This window comes from Sapajus apella, unplaced genomic scaffold (genome assembly GCF_009761245.1).
Source record: "Sapajus apella isolate SASKATOON/1434 unplaced genomic scaffold, GSC_monkey_1.0 scaffold20, whole genome shotgun sequence".
NCBI classification, from domain to species: Eukaryota; Metazoa; Chordata; class Mammalia; order Primates; family Cebidae; genus Sapajus; species Sapajus apella.
The window spans coordinates 26,708,803-26,733,837 of NW_022436960.1; the positions used below are offsets into that span (position 1 = coordinate 26,708,803).

General features: G+C 37.6%; 1 long non-coding RNA gene across 1 annotated transcript; it reads right to left on the bottom strand.

Annotated features, from left to right (window-relative positions):
- Positions 1 to 2,615: 2,615 nt before the first annotated feature.
- On the bottom strand, positions 2,616 to 25,027 carry LOC116557975. The gene is made up of 3 exons (XR_004271772.1): positions 21,546 to 25,027; positions 6,118 to 6,122; positions 2,616 to 2,651 (listed from the first exon to the last, which is right to left on the bottom strand). It is a non-coding gene; the product is annotated as an uncharacterized LOC116557975 (long non-coding RNA).
- Positions 25,028 to 25,035: the final 8 nt, after the last annotated feature.

Sequence of the window (25,035 nt, forward strand, 5' to 3'; positions counted from 1 at the left end):
TAGAATATTTTAATTTTAATATAATCCAATAACTATAGTAATCGTTTTCTTTGTCTTTCTAACTAATGCCTTTGGTGATTTTTAAAAAATGTTTACTTACTTCAAGTTAATGAGGATACTTTTTTTTTTTTAACCGTAATCTTTACTTTTTTACACTTTCATCTTTATTATGCAATCTATATGGACTTGGTTTTTTTCAAGTTGTGAAAATAGGAATCAAGGTTTGTATTACATGTGAATAGCCAACTGAGCCAGCACCATGTATGGAAAAGGTCATCCATTGCTTGCTGCACTATTTCATTACCTTTGTCCTTAGTCAAGTGACTGTGTGTGTGGATCAGCTTCTAGACTCTGTTCTGCTTCACTGTTCTATCCTTCCACTAGTATAACATGGTATTAATTACTGTAACTTTACAAGAAGTCTTGATAGCTGGCAATGTGTCTTCCAGCTTTGTTCCTTAAACACTCTCTTCTCTATTCTTGGTCTTTAATGTTTCCATATGTTTCAGAATCAGCTTAATTTCCCCCAAGAAGTCTGGTGTGCTTTTGACTGGAATTGCATTAACTCTGTAGACCAGTTTGAAAATACCTGATACCTTTACAATATCGAGGCTTTCAATTCATGAACACAGCAGATCTCTCCATTTATTTAGACCTTCTTTATTTTTTCTCTGTAATGCTTTCCATATATTTTTTCTCATCTTTCATTAGATTTATTCTCAGATATTTTGTCTTTGAAGCCATTGTAAATATTTTTAAACTTCATTTTTGAACTGTTTATTGCAGATATATAGAAATATCATTGATTTTTGTATAGTAACCTTGAATCCAGTAGCCTTGCTAAATTTACTTCTTTCTCATACATTTAATTGGCCATAGATTATTTTGGATGTTCTACATAAACAATCATATGCTTTGCAGTTTGTAACTTTTTTTCCTTGCCTTATTGCAATGGTTAAGATCTCTAATACAATGTTTAATAGAAATAGTATTAGGAAATATTCCTAATCTCAGGGAGAAAGCTTTTAATATTTTAGTATTAACTATGATATTTTCTGTAAGATTTTCACTGATATTTACCAATTTAAAGAAGTTTCCTTCTATTCCTAGTGTGTTGAGTGTTAATTATGAATAAGTATTTGATTTTATCAGATGCTTTTTCTGCATCATTCTATTGAGATATTTTTCTGCCTTATGATGCTAATTTAGTGAAATACACTAATATTTTAAAAACATAATACATATATCTTAAAATGCATCATTTTGAAGAGTGCAATTCAGTGGTTTTTAGTATATTCACAAAGTTGTGCAATAATTACCATATATAACTCTAGAACATTTCACTCCAGAAAGAAACCCTATACCTACTAGCAGTCCTTCCCCGTTCCCCCTTTCCCCTACTCCACTGTCTGTCTACAATATCTGTTTCTATGGATTTGCCTATTCTGAACATTTCATATAAGTGGAATATAGACTTTCTGTGTCTGGCATTTTTCACTTAGCACAATATCATCAAAGTTAATTCACATTGCAACATGAATCAGTACTTCAATCCTTTTATTGTACAGATATGCCACATTTTGTTTACCATTCATCAGCTGATACTTAGGTGGTTTTCACTTTTAGTCTATTGTAAATAAGGCTATAATGAACATCTGTGTACAAGTTTTTGTGGGTACATAAGTTTTCATCTCTCTTGGGTATATACCTAGGAGTGGGTGTAAAGTGGCATCTTAAAATTTTAGTATTTCTTCTGTGACTAATGATGTTGAGCATCTTTTCATGTGCTTGTTGGCTATGCATAGATCTTCGTTGGAAAAATGCTTACTTGAGTCTTTTTGCCCATTTTTAAATTGGGTGGCTTACCTTTTGGTGGTTGAGTCATAAGAGTTCTTTATATATTCTGGATATCAGACCTTTATCAGATGTATGATTTGCGAATATTTTCTCCCATTCTGTGGTTGTTTCGTTTTCTTGACAGTTTTTTTGAAGCATAAAATTTAAAATTTTGATCAAGTCTTATTTGTCTATTTTTTCTTCAGTTGTTTGCACTTGTGGTGTCATGTGTAATGAGCCATTACCACATCCAAGGTCATGAAGATTTATGCATTGGTTTTATTCTAAATGTTTTCTAGTTTTAGCCCTTACAAGTAGGTCTTTGATCTGTTTTGATTTGTTTTGCATATTGTATAAGGAAGGATCCCACTTCATTGTTTTGCATGTGGATATCCAGCAGTCCCAGCTACTTTGTTGAAAATAAATCCAGTTGAAAGGGTTGAAAACACTGATTTTGTGATGTTAAGCCAAAATCTTGCATTCCTAAATAATCAGCTGAACTTTACTTTCTTTTTTTTTTTTTTTTTTTTTTTTTGAGACGGAGTTTCACTCATGTTACCCAGGCTGGAGTGCAATGGCGCGATCTCGGCTCACCGCAACCTCCGCCTCCTGGGTTCAGGCAATTCTCCTGCCTCAGCCTCCTGAGTAGCTGGGATTACAGGCACGCGCCACGATGCCCAGCTAATTTTTTGTATTTTTAGTAGAGACGGGGTTTCACCATGTTGACCAGGATGGTCTCGATCTCTTGACCTTGTGATCCACCCGCCTCAGCCTCCCAAAGTGCTGGGATTACAGGCTTGAGCCACCGCGCCCGGCTTTGAACTTTACTTTCTAATCAACTAAACTAATACTTTATTTAATATATTTATAAGTATGTTCATTAGATATAGTGGCCTATAATTTTCCTTTCTTGTAATGAACCTGCCACCCTTTGGTATTAAAATTAAGGTAGCCTCAAAGTGAATTGTGAATTATTTTTCTTTTTCTATTATTTCAAACAGTTTGTATAAGACTAGTGTCAATTCTTTAAATGTTTAAAAGTATTTGCTGGTGAAGAAATCTGGACTAGGAATTTGTTTATGGGAAAGTTATAGTTACAGATTCAACTTTTTTTTTTTTTTTTTTAGACACAGTCTCACTCTGTCACCCAGGCTGGAGTTGCCTCACTGCAATCTTCACTTCCTAGGTTCAAGCAATTCTTGTGCCTCAGCCTCCTGAGTAGCTGGGATTACAGGCGCCTGCCACCACACCCAGCTAATTTTTGAATTTTAGTAGAGATGGGGTTTCACCATGTTGGCCAGGCTGGTCTTGAACTCCTGATCTCAAGTGATACACCCACTTCAGCCTCCCAAAGTGATGGGATTACAGGCGTGACCCACTGCTCCCAGCCCAGATTCAACTTCTTAGACAGATATAAACCATTCAAATTTTCTATTTATTCTTTTGGGTTTTTTGTTATTGTTGTTGTTACAGGGTCTCGCTCCAGTTGCCCAGGCTGGAGTGCAGTGGTGCCATTTCAGCTCATGGCCACCTTGATGTCCCGGGCTCAGGTGATTGTCCCACCTCAGCCTCCTGAGTAGCTTGGGATTACAGGTTCCGGCCACCACGCCCAGCTAACTTTTTATATTTTTAGTACAGACAGGCTTTCACATGTTAGCCAGGCTGGTCTTGAACTCCTAGATTCAAGTGATCCACCCATCTTGGCCTCCCAAAGTGCTGGGATTACAGGTGTGGGCCACCATGCCCAGGCTTCTATTTACTCTTGAGTTAGTAAATTGTATTTTCCTAGAAATTCCATTTCATGTGGATTTTCTGATTTACTGACATAAAGTTCTTTATATTATATTCTTATATTGGTAATTTGTGCATTTTATCTATTTTTAAAATAGATTTTAGAGTAGTTTTAGGTTCACAGCTAAATTAAGCAGAAGGGACAGAGTTCCCATATACCTTCTTCCCCCATACAAGCACAGCTTTCCTCGCCAGAGTGATACATTTGTTACTATGAATACATTGTCATAACATAGTGACACATCTTTATCACCCAAAGTCCATAGTTGATACACCAACGTTCACTCTTGGTATTGTACATTCTATGGGTTTTAATAAATGTATAATGGCATTTATTCATCTTTATAGTAACATATAGAGTATTTTCACTGCCCTAAAAATCTTCTGTGCTCTGCCTATTCATCTCTCCTTCCCCTCTAACCCTTGGCAACAATTCATCTTTTTACTGCCCCCATAATTTTGCCTTTTCATGTAGAGGAAATCATACTGTATATAGTTTTTTTCAAATTGGCTTCTTTCACTTAGCATTATGCATTTACATTTCCTCTGTGTCTTTTCATGGCTTGATAGATCATTTCTTTTTAGAGTTAAATAATATTCCATTGTCTGTTTGTACCAGTTTGTTTATCCATTTACCTGCTGAAAGACATCTTGGGCAATTACAAATAAATCTGCTATAAACATCTTTGTGCAATCATTCTGAGGACATAAGTTTTCAGCTCATTTGGATAAATACCAGGAAGCAGAATTGCTAGATTACATGGTAAGCATATGCTTAGTTTTGCAAGAAACTGCCAAACTATCTTTCATCATAGCTGTACCATTTTTCATACCCATTAGCTAATTCCCATTAGCATTCCTGTTGCTCCACATGCTCACCAGCATTTGGTGTGGTCAGTGTTTTGGAAAATCACCATTGTAATAGGTATGTTATGGTATCACATTATTATTTTATTGCAGTTCCCTAGTGACATATGATGAGCATCTTTTCATATGCTTATTTTCCATCTGTATATCTTCTTTGGTGAGGTGTCTGTTGAGAGCTTTGGTCTACTTTTTAATTGATTTTTTTTTTCTTATTGCTGAGCTGTAAGAGTTCTTTTTACAGTTAGGTAACAGTCCTTTATCAGATGTGTCTTTTGTAAACATTTTATCCCAGTTTGGGGCTTATGTCCTCATTTTTTTACCTTTCTTTTTTTCTAAATCAGTCTTGCTAGGGGTTTATCAATATTATTAGTCTTTTCAAAGAACCAGTCTCTGGATTTGTGGCTATCCATTTTCTACTTTTTTGAGATGTATACTTAGACTGGTTTTTAGCCTTTTTTATTCAAGTTTTGATGTCATTTAAAAATTGCCATATAGTTCAAAATACTGTCAAAATCTATTATAATTCGTTTTGAACTATCAGTTATTTAGAAGTATAATGCTTAATTTCTAAATATTTCAGACTTCCCTGGAGTTTTTAAAAATTGGTTTTTAGAGTAATTTCACTTTGGTCAGAGAACATATTTTAGATGATTTACCCTTTGGAATTCGTTGAGATTTCCTTTAAGGACCAGCATATGATAAAATTTGGTAAAAATTCAATGGATACTTGAAAAGAATACCTCTTCTGACACTGCTGGTTATAGAGTTCCACAGATATCAATTAGATTAAATTCATTATTCATCTTGTTGTATTTGTCCATATTATTGACTACTTGTACTATCAGGTACTTCAAGGTCTATAATTTTGTTTTATGTATTTTGAAGCTGTATTATTAGGTACATTAAAATACAAACTATATCTTCCTAGATTTATCCTTTTATCTCTATGAAATGTTCCTCTGTGTCCTTAGAAACGCTTCTTGACTCACATCTCTCTCAACTGATATTTGCATAGCTCTATTAATCTTTTTCGGTTGGTGTGTTTTTTATTTATCCTTTACTTTCGATCTTTCTCTTAACACTCAAAATATGCCTCTTGAAAGCCAGATGTAGTTAGGGTTTTAAAATATTTACCCATGTGGCAGGCAGCCTCTTTAAGATGACCTCAAATGACCAACCTCCCAGTATTAAAGTCTTGTATAATTCCTTTCCTTGTGTGAGGACTGAACCTGACTAACCTCTAGTGAATTCTAGTAGTCTTGCTCATGTGGAAGTTGTCAGATTCAAAATGGAGTCACTTGTGTCAAACCCTGACAAAATGGAGCCAGGGAAGTCTATGAAAGGAGGGCTTTCATGTATGCTTTACCTGATAATAGAAATAAATTGAAGCTTACCACTTAAATCACACAAGGACAGCAGGACAGCTGATCACTTTCTAAGAATACTTGGCCTGACACACTGACTCATATGCAAGGCCAATTGAACAAAACATAAGGTTACAAATTTTACCCAACAACTGCCCTCACTCACAAATCAGAGCTTGTCAGCTCCCAAAAGACACTATCCCCACCAATTACTTTCTTTCAAAACAACTTGTATAACCTCCTCTTTCCCCAATAAAACCCTACCTTTTCCTTTTCACTGGACATACTGGAGGACACTGTGGTCTGTATGTATGACCTGGATTGCAATCCCATGTCTTGTGTATTATTCCCCAATAAAACCTTTTAACTTACAGATTAATTTTTCTCTATATTTTTATGATGACGCAAATTACTTCACATGTATAAATACAATTGTATCTGTAGGACAAATTCCTAGGATTGCTGGCTTAAAAAATGTAATGTACCACTGTAATTTTGATAAGATACGGCCACCCCTTTATAGTTTGCACTAGTTTATACAATGTATGACAGTGTCTATTTAACTACACACTTGCCATTGCCATTACAGTGTGTTAACAAACTTTTATTATTTTTGATAGGTGAAAAAGTTCTATTATTAACATTTTCGTATGCTTCCAAGTCATTTGTATTTTCTCTTCTATTAAATGTCTCTGTTAATCTTCTTTGCCCATTTTTGTACTGGATTGCTAATCTGGTTTTATTATTATTATTATTGACAGGGACTCTTTCCATTTTAGATAAATTAAGCCCTCATCTTGGTAGAGTTACACATTTCTTGTCCAAGTCCTCATTTGCATTTGCTTATGGTGCTACTGTCATGATGAAATTTTTTTTATCTCTGTGAAGTCTAATCTAACAATCTTTTATGGCTTCTGGGTTTTGTGGCATACTTAGAAAGGTCTTCCCCACTCTTAGGTTATAAAATAACTTTCCTTTTCTTTTCTAGTACTTTTAGGAAAAGTATTGTTTTCAGGCCAATATCCATGATGAAGATGGATGCAAAAATCTTCAATAAAATGCAAACCGATTGCAACAGCACATCAAAAAGCTTATCCACCATGATCAAGTAGGCTTCATCCCGGGGATGCAAGGCTGGTTCAACATATGCAACTCTACAAATGTAATTCACCACATAAACAGAACCAAAGACAAAAACCACTTGATTATCTCAATAGATGCAGAGAAGGCCTTCAACAAAATTCAACAGCCCTTTATGCTAAAAACTCTCAATAAACCAGGTATTGACAGAACGTATCTCAAAAGAGTAAAAGCTATTTATGACAAACCCACAGCCAACATCACACTAAATGGGCAAAAACTGGAAGTATTCCCTTTGAAATCTGGCACTAGACAAGGATGCCCTCTCTCACCACTCTTATTCAATATAGTATTGGAAGTTCTAGCCAGAGCAATCAGGCAAGAAAAAGAAAAAGAAATAAAGGGTATTCAATTAGAAAAGGAGGAAGGCGAACTGTCTCTATCTGCAGATGACATGATTGTATATTAGAAGACCCCATCATCTCAGCCCCAAATCTCCTGAAACTGATAAGCAACTTCAGCAAAGTCTCAGGATACAAAATCAATGTGCAAAAATCACAAAGCCTTCCTATACACCAATAACAGACTTAAAGAGAGCCAAATCAAGAACAAACCACCATTCACAATTGCTACAAAGAGAATAAAATACGTAGGAATACAACTAACAAAGGATGTAAAGGACCTCTTCAAGGAGAACTACAAACAACTGCTCAACGAAATAAGAGAGGACACAAACAAATGGATAAACATTCCATGCTCATGATTAGGAAGAATCAAGATTGTGAAAATGGCCATACTGCCCAAAGTAATTTACAGATTCAATGCTATCCCCATCAAGCTACCAATGACCTTCTTCACAGAACTGGAAAAAACTACCTTAAACTTCATATGGAACCAAAAGAGAGCCCGCATAGCCAAGTCAATTCTAAGCAAAAAGAACAAAGCTAGAGGCATCGCACTACCTGACTTCAAACTATACTACAAGGCTACAGTAATCAAAACAGCATGGTACTGGTACCAAAGCAGAGATATAGAACAATGGAACAGAACAGAGGCCTCGGAGGCAATGCCACACATCTACAACCATCTGATCTTTGACAAACCTCACAAAAACAAGCAATGGGGAAAGGATTCCCTGTTTAATAAATGGTGTTGGGAAAACTGGCTAGCCATGTGCAGAAAGCAGAAACTGGACCCCCCTTCCTGACACCTTACACTAAAATTAACTCCAGATGGATTAAAGACTTAAACATAAGCCCTAACACCATAAAAACCCTAGAAGAAAATCTAGGCAAAACCATTCAGGACATAAGCATAAGGCAAGGACTTCATGACTAAAACACCAAAAGCATTGGCAACAAAAGCCAAAACAGACAAATGGGACCCAATCAAACTCCAGAGCTTCTGCACAGCAAAAGAAACAGTCATTAGAGTGAACCAGCAACCAACAGAATGGGAAAAAAAATTTGCAATCTACCCATCTGACAAAGGGCTAATATCCAGAATCTACAAAGAACTAAAACAGATTTACAAGAAAAAAACAAACAAGCCCATTCAAAAGTGGGCGAAGGATACGAACAGACACTTTACAAAAGAAGACATATATGAGGCCAACAAACATATGAAAAAAATGCTCATCATCACTGGTCATTAGAGAAATGCAAATCAAAACTACATTGAGATACCATCTCACGCCAGTTAAAATGGCGATCATTAAAAAATCTGGAGACAACAGATGCTGGAGAGGATGTGGAGAAATAGGAACACTTTTACACTGTTGGTGGGAGTGTAAATTAGTTCAACCATTGTGGAAGACAGTGTGGCGATTCCTCAAGGACCTAGAAATAGAAATTCCATTTGACCCAGCAATCCCATTACTGGGTATATATCCAAAGGATTATAAATCGTTCTATTATAAGGACACATGCACACGAATGTTCATTGCAGCACTGTTTACAACAGCAAAGACTTGGAACCAACCCAAATGCCCATCAATGATAGAGAGGGAAAATGTGGCACATATATACCATGGAATACTATGCAGTCATAAAAAACGATGAGTTCGTGTCCTTTGTAGGGACATGGATGAATCTGGAAACCATCATTCTCAGCAAACTGACACAAGAACAGAAAATCAAACACTGCATGTTCTCACTCATAGGCAGGTGTTGAACAATGAGAACACATGGACACAGGGAGGGGAGCATCACACACTGGGGTCTGTTGCGGGGAACTAGGGGAGGGATAGCAGAGGGTGGGGAGTTGGGGAGGGATAACATGGGGAGAAATGCCAGATATAGGTGATGGAGAGGAAGGCAGCAAACAACACTGCTATGTGTGTACCTATGCAACAATCTTGCATGTTCTTCACATGTACCCCAAAACCTAAAATGCAATTATATATATATATATATAAAAGAAAGAGAAAGTATTGTTTTTTATGTTTAAATCTTTTGACTGTCATTTGTCCTGGTATAAGAGGTGAAGAATAGATCCAACTTAATTTTTTTCTCCAGAGCTCTACCCAATAATTCCCACCCCATTTGCTGATTGAATGAATTGCTAATCTTTTTTCCACTGATTGAAAAGCCACCTTTATCATATTCTCAATTCTCACAAAATTTAGATATATTTCCGAACTGTTCTGTTCCACTCATCTGTGTGATTACTCACAAATTGTTACCACACAGTTTTAACTGCAGTACATGTGTAAATTTTGATATCCAGTAGTCTCCCTCTATCACTATTTTTAATATAAACTTTAGAATCAGTTTATGTAATTTTTTTTCAATTCTATTGGTATTTTTTACTGAAGATCACATTAGATTTATGAGAAGTGATATTTTTATGATGCTGCATATTTCTTTTTTTTTTTTTTTTTGAGACAGAGTTTTTCTCTGTTGCCCATGCTAGAGTGCAGTGGCGTCTCAGCTTCTTGCAACCTCTTCTTCCCCCGTTCAAGCGATTCTCCTGCCTCAACTTCCTGGTTGGCTGGCTACCAAGGGCCATGCCCCCACGCTCGATAATTTTTTGTATTTTTAGTAGAGATGGGGTTTCACCGTGTCAACAAGGATGGTCTTAATCTCCTGACCTTGGGGTCCACCCACCTTGGTCTCCCAAAGTGCTGGAATTACAAGCGTGAGCCACTGCACCAGGCCTGATGCTGCCTAATTCTATCCAGGGAACGTGATGTATCTTTCTATTTGTTTGGGTCTTGTTTTATCTCTCATTAGCATTTTAACATTTCCTACAAATAATATTTGTGTTTATTCCTAAGTATGTTATCATTTATGTTTTGTGCGGTTATTATGAGTCTTTTCTTCCCTTATAGCTTGAAATTAGACATTGTATATATAAAAGCTATTGATTTCTGAAAATTAATTTATTAAATTCTTATTTTGTAAGGTCTGGTTAGTCTTCCTTAGTTCCTAAGTAAAAAACTCAGTATCATCTGAAAATTTTAATTTTCTGTATCTTTAATTTCTTAAAGATCATTTCTGTATCTTTAATTTCTTTCACTTGTCTAATTGTTTCACCTAAGTCCTATAGAACATTTTCAAATAATAAGGATAATTAGTGGACATCTTTTTCTTGTTCCTGACTTTAATGAAATTGCTTCTGTTATTCACAATTAAGCACAATGCAGGCTTTGAATTGAGATAAATATATTTTATCATATTAAGGAAACACCCAGCTATTCCTAATATTAAATGATCCTTGCATTCCTGAAATAAGCCTCATTTAGTCATGGTAAATTACTCTTTCATCTAGACCCAGCCTGACTGGGTTCAAATCCTGGTACCATTACTTCTTAGGTTTTTGTGTTCAGACATCATACTTCACATCTTTATGACTCATCTTCCTTGCCTCTTAAATGGGGATAATAAGAATATCTACTCATTAGGTTGCTGTGAAAATCAACTGACTATATGGAAAGTTGAGTGTCATTTCATTTGTTTGAGAGACACCTGCATTTTCTCCGTGAACTGTCTGCTCATATCTCTTCCACACTGGTCTACAGGAAATTCCTTTTATGTTATTTATAAATTAGGACTATTAGCCCATAATCTGTGATGTAAGTTGCGACCATGTTTCTGGGTTATCACTTCTATTTTAGTTTGCTTACTGTACATATGCATGCAAGATTTTTAAAAAACATAGTCAAATATATCTCTTATTGCATCTAAATTTTTAGTAGTATTTAGTGTGGAAAAGTACATTATTGGTACCAAAACTTTTCCATTTCCTATATCCCCATCCTTTACCATATGGATTTACATTCCCTTCTACCAAAGGAGTGGAGTATATTTTTGAACTGATCCAAGGAGATAAGAGACACTAAGAGCAGAGGTCGCCCCACTGAGTCCAGTGGCATTACTATGCAATAGCTAACCCAGGTTACAAAGCAAGGGTTCACAGTCTTTTTTAAATACGAGTTCAGATAGTAAATATTTTAGAGTTTGCAACCACATAAAATCTCTTTTCCATGGTCTCCTCTTTTTTTATCGAACAATTTAAAGATGGAAAAAACAACGAAACAAAACACCATTCTTAGCTTGCAGCAGCCCAAAATAGGCCGTGGTCAGTCAGATTTGGGCTATAGGCCATGTGGCTTGCTGACCCCTGCCGCAGAGGAATTTTTTTTTTCTAGTACTTCCATAGTTTAAATTGTACAATTAAATCTCTCATCAATTTGAAAATTATCCTGGCATTGTGTGAGAAACAGATCCATTATTTCCTGTAGGGCTATATATTTATATTTAGCCATATAACTATATCCAGTTAACTCCACACTATTCATTTTTATAATCCATCTTTTCCCCCACTGACGTAGGGCACCACCTTCATTGTATCCTGAATTTTCATATGCAATTGGGTTTGTTTCTGAATTTTCTTTTTTTTTTTTTGAGACAGAGTTTCGCTCTTGTTACCCAGGCTGGAGTGCAATGGCGTGATCTCGGCTCACCGCAACCTCCACCTCCTGGGTTCAGGCAATTCTCCTGCCTCAGCCTCCTGAGTAGCTGGGATTACAGGCACGTGCCACCATGCCCAGCTAATGTTTTGTATTTTTAGTAGAGACGGGGTTTCACCATGTTGACCAGGATGGTCTCGATCTCTTGACCTCGTGATCCACCCGCCTCGGCCTCCCTAAGTGCTGGGATTACAGGCGTGAACCACCACGCCCGGCTGTTTCTGAATTTTCTATGTTGATCTATGCCATGCACCCATACCACACTTTCAGAGTTGAGGCTTTATGTTTTAATATGTAGTAGGAGCAGCCCTCCTCTTACCAAGCGCTCTCTTTCAGGGTTTCCTTGGGCTGGTCTTGTTCATTTGTTCTTCCAAATGAACTTTGCAATCAATGTGTCAAGCTTCAGAAGAAAAACTGACAGCATTTTGGGGATCACATAAAATCTTACCGCAAAGAGTACACAGTCCCAGATTTTAAACTACTTACCAGATTTGTTTAATGTTAAGGACTAATCAAACTTTCTATTTCTCCTGATTGGGTTTTCATAAACTATTTTCTCTAGGAATTTTGTCTAAACTTTCAAATTTATTGGCTAAAGTTGTTCATATTCATAACTTTTTCTGTGAGAGTTGATACCTGGATTGAAGGTTCATTCCTCCAGAGAGAATCTGTGGTTGCTTCTAGTAGTTATCTGGGGTTACAACTGACTTGGGTCTATTGTAAATTAAATTTCCTTGTGTAGTATTTTGCACCATACAAATAGTATAAATCTGAGCCACAACCCTCTATAAGAGACAACTTGTTGAACATTTTTAGGTTGGTGGGGGAGGAACATCTTTTCCTCCACCCAGGGCCAAGGTCAAGAGAGGCAAGTTTCCTTGCTGTTATTTCTGCTTGTTGGCTTGTTTACTTTTACATAGTAAGGGTAGCACTTAAAGGGTAGCCACTTTGTGGGAAATCTCAGATTAAACTTCCTGCCTTGAGCAGGCCCTGCTTTACCTCCTGCACCCATCTCAGTCAGCACAACAGAGGCTCAGGGTAACTAGGGCTTAGTAGATATCTTCGAGGTAAAAGATGAGTTTTGTCTTACTTGCTTTCCCAGGTTTAAGCTTTCATGTAGTTTTTTACTTCTAGATTTTTTTCATATCTTGTCATTCTTCTGGGCATTTAGAAAGAATTTTTTTTTTAAATTCTAGAGGAGCAATAATAAAACTAACTCCAAAAGTAAAAGAATTCTGTAAGGATGCTCAGTACCTGGGTGACAGGTCATTCATACTCCAAACCTCAGCATCTCGCAATATATCCAGGTAACGAACCTGCACATGTACCCCTCAAATCTAAAATAAAAGTTGAAAAAGAAAATGGAAACAAACAAACAAACAAACCTTTCCCATGCATTTCAAGGCTTTAGGGTTTAGATTATACTAAGCTAAGAAGATAAAGATTGAGTGACCTTTAGCTGCAAAACAAAAAGAGTTTGTTACTGACTGCTATGGTAAAATGTTTGTGTCCCCCCAAACAGGTGGAAATCCTAACCCCCAAAGTGATGGTATTGGAGACAGGGCCTTTGGGAGGTCATTAGATTAGGTGGGTGGAGTCCTGGTGATTGGGACTTATACCCTTATAAAAGAAGCTCCAGAGAGCTAGCTAGTCCCCTTCACCATGTGAGGACATAATTAGAAGGTGCCATCTATGCACCAGAAGGCAAGCCCACACCAGACACTGAATCTGCCAGCATCTTGATCTTGGACTTCCCAGGCTGTGGAACCATAAGAAATAAATTTCTGTTGTTTATTTTTTTTTAAAAATTCAGTAAGGTAGCAAGATATATTAGCTTACAAAATCAGTAGCTTTTATATAGAGAGCAATAACCAGTTAGAAGACATAATGGCAGAGGAAATCTCATTTACTAGCAAATAAATACTTAGGGATAAGCTTAGCAAGAAATGCACAAAACCTATACAAGAATAATCTTAAAACACTGCTGCAAAGACACAAAAATAGACTTGAATAAATGGAAGTACAGCCCCTGTTCTTGGATAGGATGACTTCACATTTTAAAGATGTTAGTTCTCCCTAAACCAGTTAATGTCATATAATATCAATAAAATACCAATGTACCTTCAAAATGAATTTAGACAAGTTGATATTAAAGTTCATAGGGAAAAACAAACATGTATGAATAGCCAGGAGCACAATGAATAGGAAAAATTATAAGGGGACTAGCCTTGCCAGTGATTAAAACATACTATAAAGTCTCTGTAATTAAAACAGTGTGGTACCATGCACAAGTAGACCAGTGGAACAGAAGAGAAAACCCAGAAAAACCCAAGTACATACGCATCCTTGATTGAATACTGAATCAGAAAAACATTACTGGGAAAACTGCTATGATTCAAATAAAGTATGTAGTTAATAGAATTATACCAATGTTAATTTTCTAGTTTCAATAATTGTACCATTGGTATGTAAGTTAACATTAGAAGAAGCTGAGAGAAGGGCACACAGGAAATCTATTTTTGCAGCTTTTGTTAAGTCTAATGTAAAATTATTTTTTAAAGGTTTTTGATCAAAAGCCCCTGACAATGTGGAGAGGGGGTTCTGTGTCACACTAACATGGAACACCAGAGGGAATAAATTACCACTGGTCACATTCCCTGAGCTGGCCTCACTTTATCTCTGGCTGATTGGCTGTTGCTTGGATTCTATAAAATATATGTCTTTACAATAAATTCCATTCCATGCTTTAAAAAGTACAATAAAAAATTAGTATTACAAAAAAGTTTTTTGTTGATCTTCCAAATGCATTTCATTGCTTTCATTGGTAAGGTCTTTTAAGGTATTTAGTCTGTCACGCTAATTGAAATAGCACTTACTTCGTTTCTTCTATGACAATTGTTATATTAGATTTCTTTCTTTTGAAGTCATTTTTTGGCAAATTATATCTTCCTAGAAAATTATCCATTTAGTCCAAGATTTTAAATTCTTTGCATAGAGTCCAGCAAAGTATATTTTATGGCTTTTATTTGTTCAGTATCTGGTAATTCTTATTTTGTGTTTGCCTTCTCGTCATGATGTTAGCTAAAATGTTATATATTTTATTACATATTTTTAAAATTAGCTCTTTGTTTCCCTATTTTTCTAACTTTTTATTCTTTTAGTCTGCTTTTAAAATATTCCTTTTCCTAATATTTTGAGTTATACAATATTTATGTTATTTTTTAGTACACAAATTTTAGGGCTATGAATTTTCCTCTGAGCACTGCTTTATTTGTATCTCAGAGGAATAAGTTTATATTTTAGGTATGAAATAATGCTTTTTCAATGCTTTGCATTTCCTAATCAACCCAAGAATAGCTGAAGAGCTTAAAGACATTTTGGATTGCAGATGAGTAGTGTTTTCTGGCTTTAATTTATTGCATTTTTACCAGCAAATGCCATCTGTTGTTTTTTTCTCTTTTCTGAAACTTATGTTTTCTTTATGTTCTAACATACACTCAAATGGGGAAATGTTTCATGGATACTTTAAAGTATAGTTACCATTTTTAGGGTAAAGTCTAAGATGTATCAACTAGATCTTCCGTATCTTATTTAAATCATCCCATGTTCTAGTTTTTTATCTACTTGATCTGTCATGAACTGATAGAATTGAATTAAAATATCCAACTAACATTGTATTTCTGTTTCTTCTTGTGTCTCCTATGGTTTCCAATACATAAACTGTTTTCCATTATTTGGTACACAGATATCTAGAAACATTATATCTCGTGAGTCACACCCTTTAGCATTATGTCGTGTTTTTTTTCTTTCAATTCTTCTCCCTAAGTTCAACCTTGCCTGATATGCAGACTACAACTCATTTTCTTGTTTGTGTTTGCCTGGTTTACTTTTGCTCAACCTCTCTGAATCTTATAACATGCAATTAGTGTTTGCTGACATTTTGGCCTTTTATTTACAGGTAAGTATACTTTTATTAATATGACAGGTATGTTTATTTCTATTCCATGGTTTTAGAAATCTTTCATTTTTGTGATTTGTTTGGTTGTGTATACATGTTTTTTCTCATAATTAGCAGTCTGAATTTTTCTTCTAGTAATAATCTCTTTAATCACATTTTCATATGATCACCATAATCCTTTATTTCTTCATAAGTCAATATATCTTAATTCTCTACTATGAGCAATGAAAAATTCATTGCTCATAGTAGAGAATTAAGATATATTGACTTATGAAGAAATAAAGGATTATGTCCTCCCTATACTATTTTAATAATGGGACATAAAAGTCAGTTTCTTATTTCTATGTACAAAAGCTAGACTATATCACCTAATTTAAAATGCTGATCAGTCAGTCAGAGACTGTTCAGGAAAAATGTTGGCCCAAACACACAATCATTTCATATTTATGCAGTTTCAAAAGGTTTAGCTAACTTTATTTACAGCACAGTATTAATGAGACCAAAATCATGGGATCAGAACTTAGTGTGAGCCAGTGGATGGGTTTCATCCCATGGGCACTTTCTGCAGGCTTAAAATATCAAAGATTGCCAAGGTGTTCAGTCAAAAAGGTGTACATAGATCAACACAAATTTATTGTCACTACTGAGAAAGCCCAAAAAACTTAACTGGTAGTTGAACAACTTTGTTACTGAAAAACAGTACAAGGAACTAAGACCATCACATTATGCATTAAACTCTACTAAGTTGGTGGTTCAAGGGGAATAACCTCAGACTGGTATCATGCTAGAACATGTAACACAATCAGTCATGATTCCAAATAAATTGTTACTTCCAATTCAGTTTAACCTAGTTTTAACATGTCAGTAGCTCCTACCAAAAGGTGGGCCTAGCTGTATTTCCCAGGGAAGGTGATCAAGGCAATGCAAACCTGTTCACATCTCAGTTCCATCTTTGTAGGCACAATGGGCCAGTTGCAGCAGGGTTTCCATGAACGCAGGCTGAGCTTAGCAGGGGAGGAATACTGTAATAGCTCTCCAAATCAACAAGTAAGCCAGTGTACATGGGACCCTTCACTTCCTGTCTCCTGCCTTCCTCTCCCTGCTCCTCTATAAGCTTGACATGTGGACCACACCAAAACACTTTCAGTACTCTGAACAAACCATGCTCTTACCCTTGGAGGGCTTCATCCACTCTGCTTAACTCCTGCTCATCCTTCAGAACTTCTTTCAGTGTTTTTTGACTTCTTTCACTGCCCAGTTTGAGTTAAAGTGCCCTGCTCCTTGCTGCCAAAATACCCTTTCTTATCTCACTCTACACAGTAATGCTTTTCTTGTCTCTTCCTCAGAAGACCATGGACATCAGGAGAGCAAGAATGCCTTTCTTCTCTGTATACCCAGCTCCTAGCAGAGTGCTTGGCATAAAATGTGTTCTATACACATCTACAGATGAAGGGATATTTCTACAAGCCAAGATTGCTAAAGCAGCTTTTGCTAACAGTCAAAGAAATGTTTACCAAGATGCTGACAACAGTGTATCACTACCATTAGCATCTCTTAACATATATCCTCCTCGTTTAGGAAGCTGTTGTGCCTTGGTACACAAAGGACAAGACCTTTTTATTGCCATAGGTTTGCAAGATCTCATTGACTTTTCTCTTGCTCTGGTCACTCTCAAGAACAAAACGATTGTTTTTAGAGGATGTCACAGAAACTGGCTATCTCTATTCAATGATGTAGGCACAGAGAAGGGATGGGCCCATTCACAGTTGCCTGGTAGAGAAACAGCCCACCAGGAGAAATAATAAAGAGGTCTCATCAGACACAGCCCCAGGGCCCAGTGGCCCACAACTTACGCATACATACATGCCCTCCAACACTTCAGTTTGTAAAAAGAGGCGGCAGAGGCATTAGTTGGGAACAGACACTCTAACATCAAACAGACTTGAATCTGAACCTTGACTGACACTTAATAGTTCTGTGACTTGACCAAGTTTGTCTGTAACTGTAAGCATCTTTCATTGTTTTTAAATGGAGATAAAAGTACCTACCTTAGATCTGTTGAATAAGTGAGATTTTTTTACAAATGGCAGATCACTGAGTAAATATTTCCCATTATTGTTATTAGGGACTCTGGTCAGGGGCCTAATAGTTTCAAGGAGAGTGTATCTAAGGAGCTCATGAGCATCCTGCTTTAGGGCAGTTATCCTCTTCCCTAAGAGGTCCTTGAGGAGAACTTGGCTTAATCAGTGTTCAGTAAATGTGTAGTGAATCAGTGACTGGGGAATGGCTCTGGTGGACCTTTGTTATTCTTATTGGCTGTCCAGCATCTGAAGTACCTTCCCATGTGTGAGGAATTTATCCCTAATAGAAGCTCAGCTTTCCAGATAACCTCATTCTGACTTCCTACGGCTAGGACACAGGCATATGACTACTAATCAGATCTACCTACCCCATATTTTGAATCAGAAACTCGTGGTTCAAAGACGTCAGGAACACACAGGGTTACTTCTGATGAAAGTGGAACCCCTATATCCAGTTCCAGAGGCAGCATGCAATGATGACAGTAGACAGGGAAATCAAGTTTCACTGTATTAATTGGGCTAGTGCTCATGCCCCAATAAAAAGTTCTTTGATAAAGATCAACATGAAGCTCAAGGCCAAAAAGGGATGAGGAAGCCAAACTGAAATCTTATCAGCAGCAGAAAGCCACAGGCTGAAGACAGCATTAGGTAGAGGAGCCTCTTTTGGGCACAGGCCTCCTTTCCAGTCCAAGACCCTGAAAAGGAGAAAGCTGAAGAGGGACCACAGTCGGGGCCATCTTTTCATAAATAGCAATTCATAAATAAACAGAAGTGATCCACCTTAGAATCTCACTAATCTCATTAGCAATTCCTCCTACCTCACCGGGCTTGGAGGAGGAACAAGGGAGGTGAGAGAGGGATCAAGACCTTTAGTATGCTTTCCCAGAAGCCTGCAGTGATTAACGAATATGAATGCTTCACTCTAATCTGTGCTTTTAAATCAGTGCATTAAAGTGGTATGGCAAAGGAACTCACTGGCATACAGGTGTTCACTGAAGTAATGGAGGTAGTGGCAGAGGCCGACATCCAGTCTGTGCTAGACTGACGTACCAAACAACCTAGAGAAACTGAGAAAGAGCATAGTGGGAGAAAAATCAGAAAAGTCGGGTCAGGAAAGGGAGCATTCCAAAGGAAGTGGTTAGATAGCATCAGTATCATAAAAATCAACCTAAGGGCTAAATTTTGGCAGAAGTCACTGGTGAACCCAGCAAGAACAGCTTTAACAGTGACAAGGGTAGCAGTTTTAGAGTGGTGGTTCTCTGCCTCAGCTGTACTTTTTGAAAGGCTGAAGCCTGTCCCCACTTTCCCATGCTGATTTAATTGGTCTGTGGTCTAGTCCAGGAATTAGGACTTTTCTTTTTTTTTTTTTTTGTGATGGAGTTTTGCTCTGCCACCAGGCTGAAGTGCAGTGGCACGATCTCAGCTCACTGCAACCTCCACCTCCCAGGCTCAAGCAATTCTCCTGCCTCAGCGTCCAGAGTAGCTGGGACTACAGGTGCGTGCCACCACACCCAGCTACTTTTTGCATTTTTAGTAGAGACCAGGTTTCACCATGTTCTCCAGGATGGTCTCGATCTCTTAACCTCTCCTCCCAAAGTGCTGGGATTACAGGCGTGAGCCACTGCGCCAACCCAGGAATTAGGACTTATTAAAGCTGCCCAGGTGATCCTAATGTGTAGCAGGGTTAAAAACTACTGCTTCAGTGGATTGCACAATGGACAGAGTGCAGGTAAGGGCAGTATACTTCAGTGGTAGTCAGGCTTTCAAAGGGCTAAGGAAAGGTATTTTTGTTTGAAGCAGAAGTCTTTGAACATGTTTAAATGCAAAGCTGTATGTGAGGCTGTATCTAGATCAAGTCATCTATGAAGGGAGACGGCCTAGGGCACAGGAAAAGGGATTCGTCTTGGGCAGGACAGGCACTGGCAGGAAGGTGAGGAAGGGTATGTGTGAGGGTGTCTAAGTGGGAAGTTCTGCCTGAGGCTGTTATGTGGTGGGGGAGGGCTGAGACTAACTGCTGAGCTGGAGAGAGGTAGGGGTAGAAAGGGTTTTTAGAGCAGCCAGTTTGCAATAGCTGCTGACAACGGGAAGGAATTTAACTGAGATCAATATGGAGAGCAATTCAAATTGTTACCATGATTCTGGGGTGGCATCAGTTTGCATGGTCATGAGATTTTTTTCATGGCCCGCTTGAGGAAGCAAGGTATAGCATCTATACATAATGAAATGTGTTGATTTTCAGGCAAAGCCACAAAGGCCATTTTTAAGTTCTCTGATACTTTCTTTCCCCTTTCAAAAAAAATTTTAATAAGGGGTCAGCAAGGGTCAGAGCTTTTAGAGAAAGAAAACATTAACTTATATAATTTATATCTTAAAGCATCCTAACTTTTTAGTCTCATACCTTGATAATATCCAGTAACAATAACATTTTTGGCCAGAGATAGTTTTAACTGGTTTTCAAGATGGAAAAGAAAAATTGTATGGTGTTTTAAAAGATTGCAAACATTGAAATGAAAGCTTAACAGCCTACATACATGGGCATCTGAGGAAATGAGAACTCCTATACCTTTGCAAACACAATGAACTCTTTAGCTATGCATATTCCCTGAAAAGACAGAACATGGGTTTCCAGGCTTCGGCAACCAGTTAAATAAAATATAAAGAAAAAATGGCCACAATTTCTTTTCAAAGCCTTACGATTAGAGTACCATATTCTGAAATGCTGAATCCATGAGTCAGACAAGAACAACAAAAAAAAACGTGAGTTGCTATTGGTCTCCAACCCCTGCTGAATCGCTACCTGAAATCTAAAACAAAGACAACAGGGTGTGATTAAGTGGAATCACAGAAAATTGATTTTTACATGCTCTGAAGTACTGACATTCAGTCTTAGCAAAAGATTACCAATAACTCAACAGGTATTTATTACACATTTATGTACCCAAGGTGGTTTTTTCTTCCAGTATTATAGCCATACTTTAAATGATTCATCATTATCATGCTGAAAAATAAATGATACTTTCCCTTCAAACTAAGAGCTAATAAACAAATATGATAAATTCATACCTTACACAAATCATATTTTTACTTCCAATTGTGAAAAATGACTATCATTCATAGACTAACAATTGTTATATTTTTATCCATATTTATTTTATTATTTATTTTTTGATACAGGGTCTCGCTTTGTCACCCAGACTGGAGTGCAGTGGCCAGATCATGGCTCACTGCAGCCTCAACTTCCTGGGCTTGAGTGATCCTCCTGCCTCTGCCTCCCAAGTAGCTGGGACCACAGGCATGCGCTCACCACACCCAGCTAATTTTTAAAATTTTTTGCAGAGACAAAGACTCACTATGTTGCCTAGGCTGGTCTTCAACTTCTGCAATAAAGCAGTACTCCTGCCCTGGCTGCCCAAAGTGTTGGGATTATGGGCGTGAGTCACCAAAGCCAAGCTTTACCCATTTTCAAAAGGTTATTTCCATCCATATAAACATAGCCTTGATAGCATCCTTTGCCAATTTTTCCAAGAGATCTTTCAGGAGCTTGTAGGGGAAAAAATAGAAATAAAGACGTTAACAGTTTCTGCAAAGAATTATACAAAAAACATCTCTTTACTTATGGAGGGAATATGAGAGCACCTCAGCACTTAGGAAGAGACCAGCCCATTAAAACATCTTTTTGGCTGTGGCAAAGCCTATGGTTCTCAAACTTGAGTATGCACCAGAACCCCCGGAGGGCTTGCTGAAAGACTGCTGGGCCTTGCCCTGAGAGTTTCTGATTCAGTAGGTCTGGTGCTGATGGTGCCAACCTAGGGGCCACACTTGGAGAATTCCTGCTCTGGGCAGCTCCCTTTCTCTTCCCGCTGCTTTCCACTTCTCCACCTTGCCAAACTTGCTTCTTTGCTGAATGTCTTCAGGATATGCCTCATTCTTCAATATTTGAATAATGTTTTATTCCCTAAATCTGGCAATTTTACCAAGCATTTATGATGTCTACTTGCAGTTGTAGAAATATTTCTTCTTTTGGCCGTAAGTTTGTTTTGCTGGGCTTGTTAAAAACCTTGTAGTCCATACTCTTCAACAATACTTCTCATCTTCTTTCTTTTTGATGCTGCTATTTCCAGGCATTTGATGTTCATCTTTTGGAGATGTTAGCATGGGAGAAAGCATCTCTGTGCCACTTGCATTTAGTTTTGAGCAATGGAACTCACCATGTTCCTCACCTTTTCCCTCTGAACCAGTTTTCTTCTAATGGGGAGAAACTGTTGTCAGTGACAATCACTCTGTGACCTTTCACAACAGGAGTGGGAGATATGGAAATACTGACAGGTAAAATTGTCAGCTCAAGCACTAGCAGAGGAAGCAGCTGACAAGAGCTAACTGCTTTTACCACCCCTCCAACCATCCCACGAACCATGACGTCCTCCAAGCTATGCCTCCAACTAGACTGCATCCACAGCTGCTAGAGTAAGCCACTCTGCTCTCAGCTCAGCTCAGATAAGGTTCATAAGACATACAGGACACTGAATACAGCTTCTAACGCTGAGACTTTTACATAGTATTCTCCGCAGAGGGAAAAACCTGTGTGGCTTAGAACCACAGCAGTGAAGTCAAAATAAAATAAAGACCTGAAATGAATCATGTATCACCAGGAGCCTTCGCCTGGAGTCAAAATGGAGGACCCAACATATCAGCAATGACTGTACCAGCCCAGTTCCTTTCTCTCAACACTCTGTATCTTTTTCAATTCCAAGTGACTTTAATGATAACTCTGCAGCAACAGAACTTCCCAGGCTATATTATAGGTATTATAGGTATACAGATATAGCCACAGTGTCTCTAACTCCAAAATGCAAAAATGCAAGGCCATATCGATCTATTTGGAAGTCATAACTACTTTAGTTACTTGTCCTAGGTGTTGTGCTTTACTTAACAAAGGATGCTACAAGCATCACAGACTACATAGATTTATTTCAGATTTTGGCCATTTTGCTGCAAAAATAGCCTTGTTAGTAGCCTATTTCATAGCCCAGCAAAGCAATGTCCTTTGAAATTTTGAATCACACTTGATTTCTAAACAATTCAAGGCTAAATGTGGCCTACCTTCCAACCACATACCACTCAGTAAAAATTATACTCAGCACCCTCCAAATCTGGAACCAGGTAAACAAGCTACTAATTTCCTCTTATTAGTTCTTACCAAGAGGCAACACAAGGTTGGGCATGGTGGCTCACACCTATTACAACACTTGGGGAGGCCAAGGCAGGAAGATTGCTTGAGGTTAGGAATTCAAGACCAGCATAGGCAACTGAGCAAGACTCCATCTCTACAAAAACTTAAAAAATTAGCCAGGCGTGGTGGCACACATCTGTAGTCCTCACAACTCAGGAGGTTGTGGCAGGAGGATGGCTTAGGCCTACAAGTTCAAGGTTAGAGTGAGCTATGAACACACCACTGTACTCTAGCCCGAGTGAGAAACCAAGAGCCTGTGTCCAGCAAACAAAAATAACAACAAAAGGCAACACCAGAGTTTTGTTCCTTTAAAATACTGCATCTCAAAAATAACCTAAACTTCCCTTAAACTCATAATTAAAACTAACTTTTTATTAATGATCCTTACAGAAGCAGATGTTTTGACTTCTGCCCATCGTAGAAAACACACAAGATTAGGATTCAGACAGGCCATTTGTATAGCCAGCTGGGATAAATCAGAACCCTGAAATAAATAAAAACTGTTTAACTCAGCTTTAGTTATTACTTTTGAGCAGATCAAATACATAAGCTCAAGGATCATCCTCAAAGCAAGTCATATTTCAGAGTTTTTTCAACACTGATTACAAAACCTGATTTTTGAAACTATGTAACTTCTTTGAAAGATTATAGATTTTTCTTAAATGACATTATACACTGTGCCACATATAAGAAACTTTAAGTTTTAAGATTCAAAATACACTCAATTCTAAGGCTATCCTCTGGAACTGGTTAATACAGAAAGCAAGCAGAATACATTAATAATTCCTTAAACATGCACATACAGCACCTTAAAATGAGGAGTGCAATTTACAACCCTGTGTTGGAAAGTATTTGTGTGCTTAATATTCTATTCTCTCAGGCAACTAATTTTCTCCCCATCTATTACAGGTAGATGTTGCATTCTTGGGTAATCCCTGTTGAAAGTATGCAAAATGTGTAGAAAAGCATGCTTGAGAAAGATAATAAATATTCATAGTATACTGTTTCATAAATAAGCATCTCAGACTGAATCAGATCTATCACTGTTAAACAAGAGATTATAACCCAGGGCAGAGAAACTCTGAAAGTCTGGGGTTCTAGTCCTGGCTTAGTTACGTGATTTGGAACAAGTCACTCAACTCTGTGACAGCTTTCATCTCCTTAAAATGGCATGACTTCATAGAGATGTTTGAAATGTAACTAATGTTGTATATAAAAATTATTTTTAATCATAGGCAGAAAAGAGGACTATTAGGCAACAAGTTACATAAAAAAGATGTGGGAACACCTTGGCCATCTGACCTCTGGAGGTTTTCACTAATAGGCCATGACCATGGGACCAACTGCTGCATGAGTTATAGAGCTTGACACAAGAAAAAATTATGTCCATAGATTTCTCTCAACCCCAACCAAGTATGCTAAAAATATATGCCATGGGTCACTATGGTGACAATGCACATGACAATAAAACCTAACCTCATCACTAAAACAATTCAGTGGTACCATTTTATATTCAACAGACATTCTATTTTCTATGCCCTGTGGGGTGCGGCCCACAGGGAAGGGAAGCACACTGCTGCATGAGAACCAGGGGCAACTTAGAGGCATGCGGGGCTGGCTTCAGCACTCTCCCACCCCATCATCTCCACCTGCACCTCCCTCTACCACATTCCTGATTATGAACAATTGACATGTTCTCAGTCTTACATAAAGTGCCATGGAAACTTAGCTTCAAGTCCCTTTTTCCAACTAGATTCCTCCCACCCACCTCCCTACTTCATCAATAAAGAAATGTGGAGTTTCCATTGATAAGAACTATCATTTTAAAAGGGAACATGATAAAGCAACCTATGATT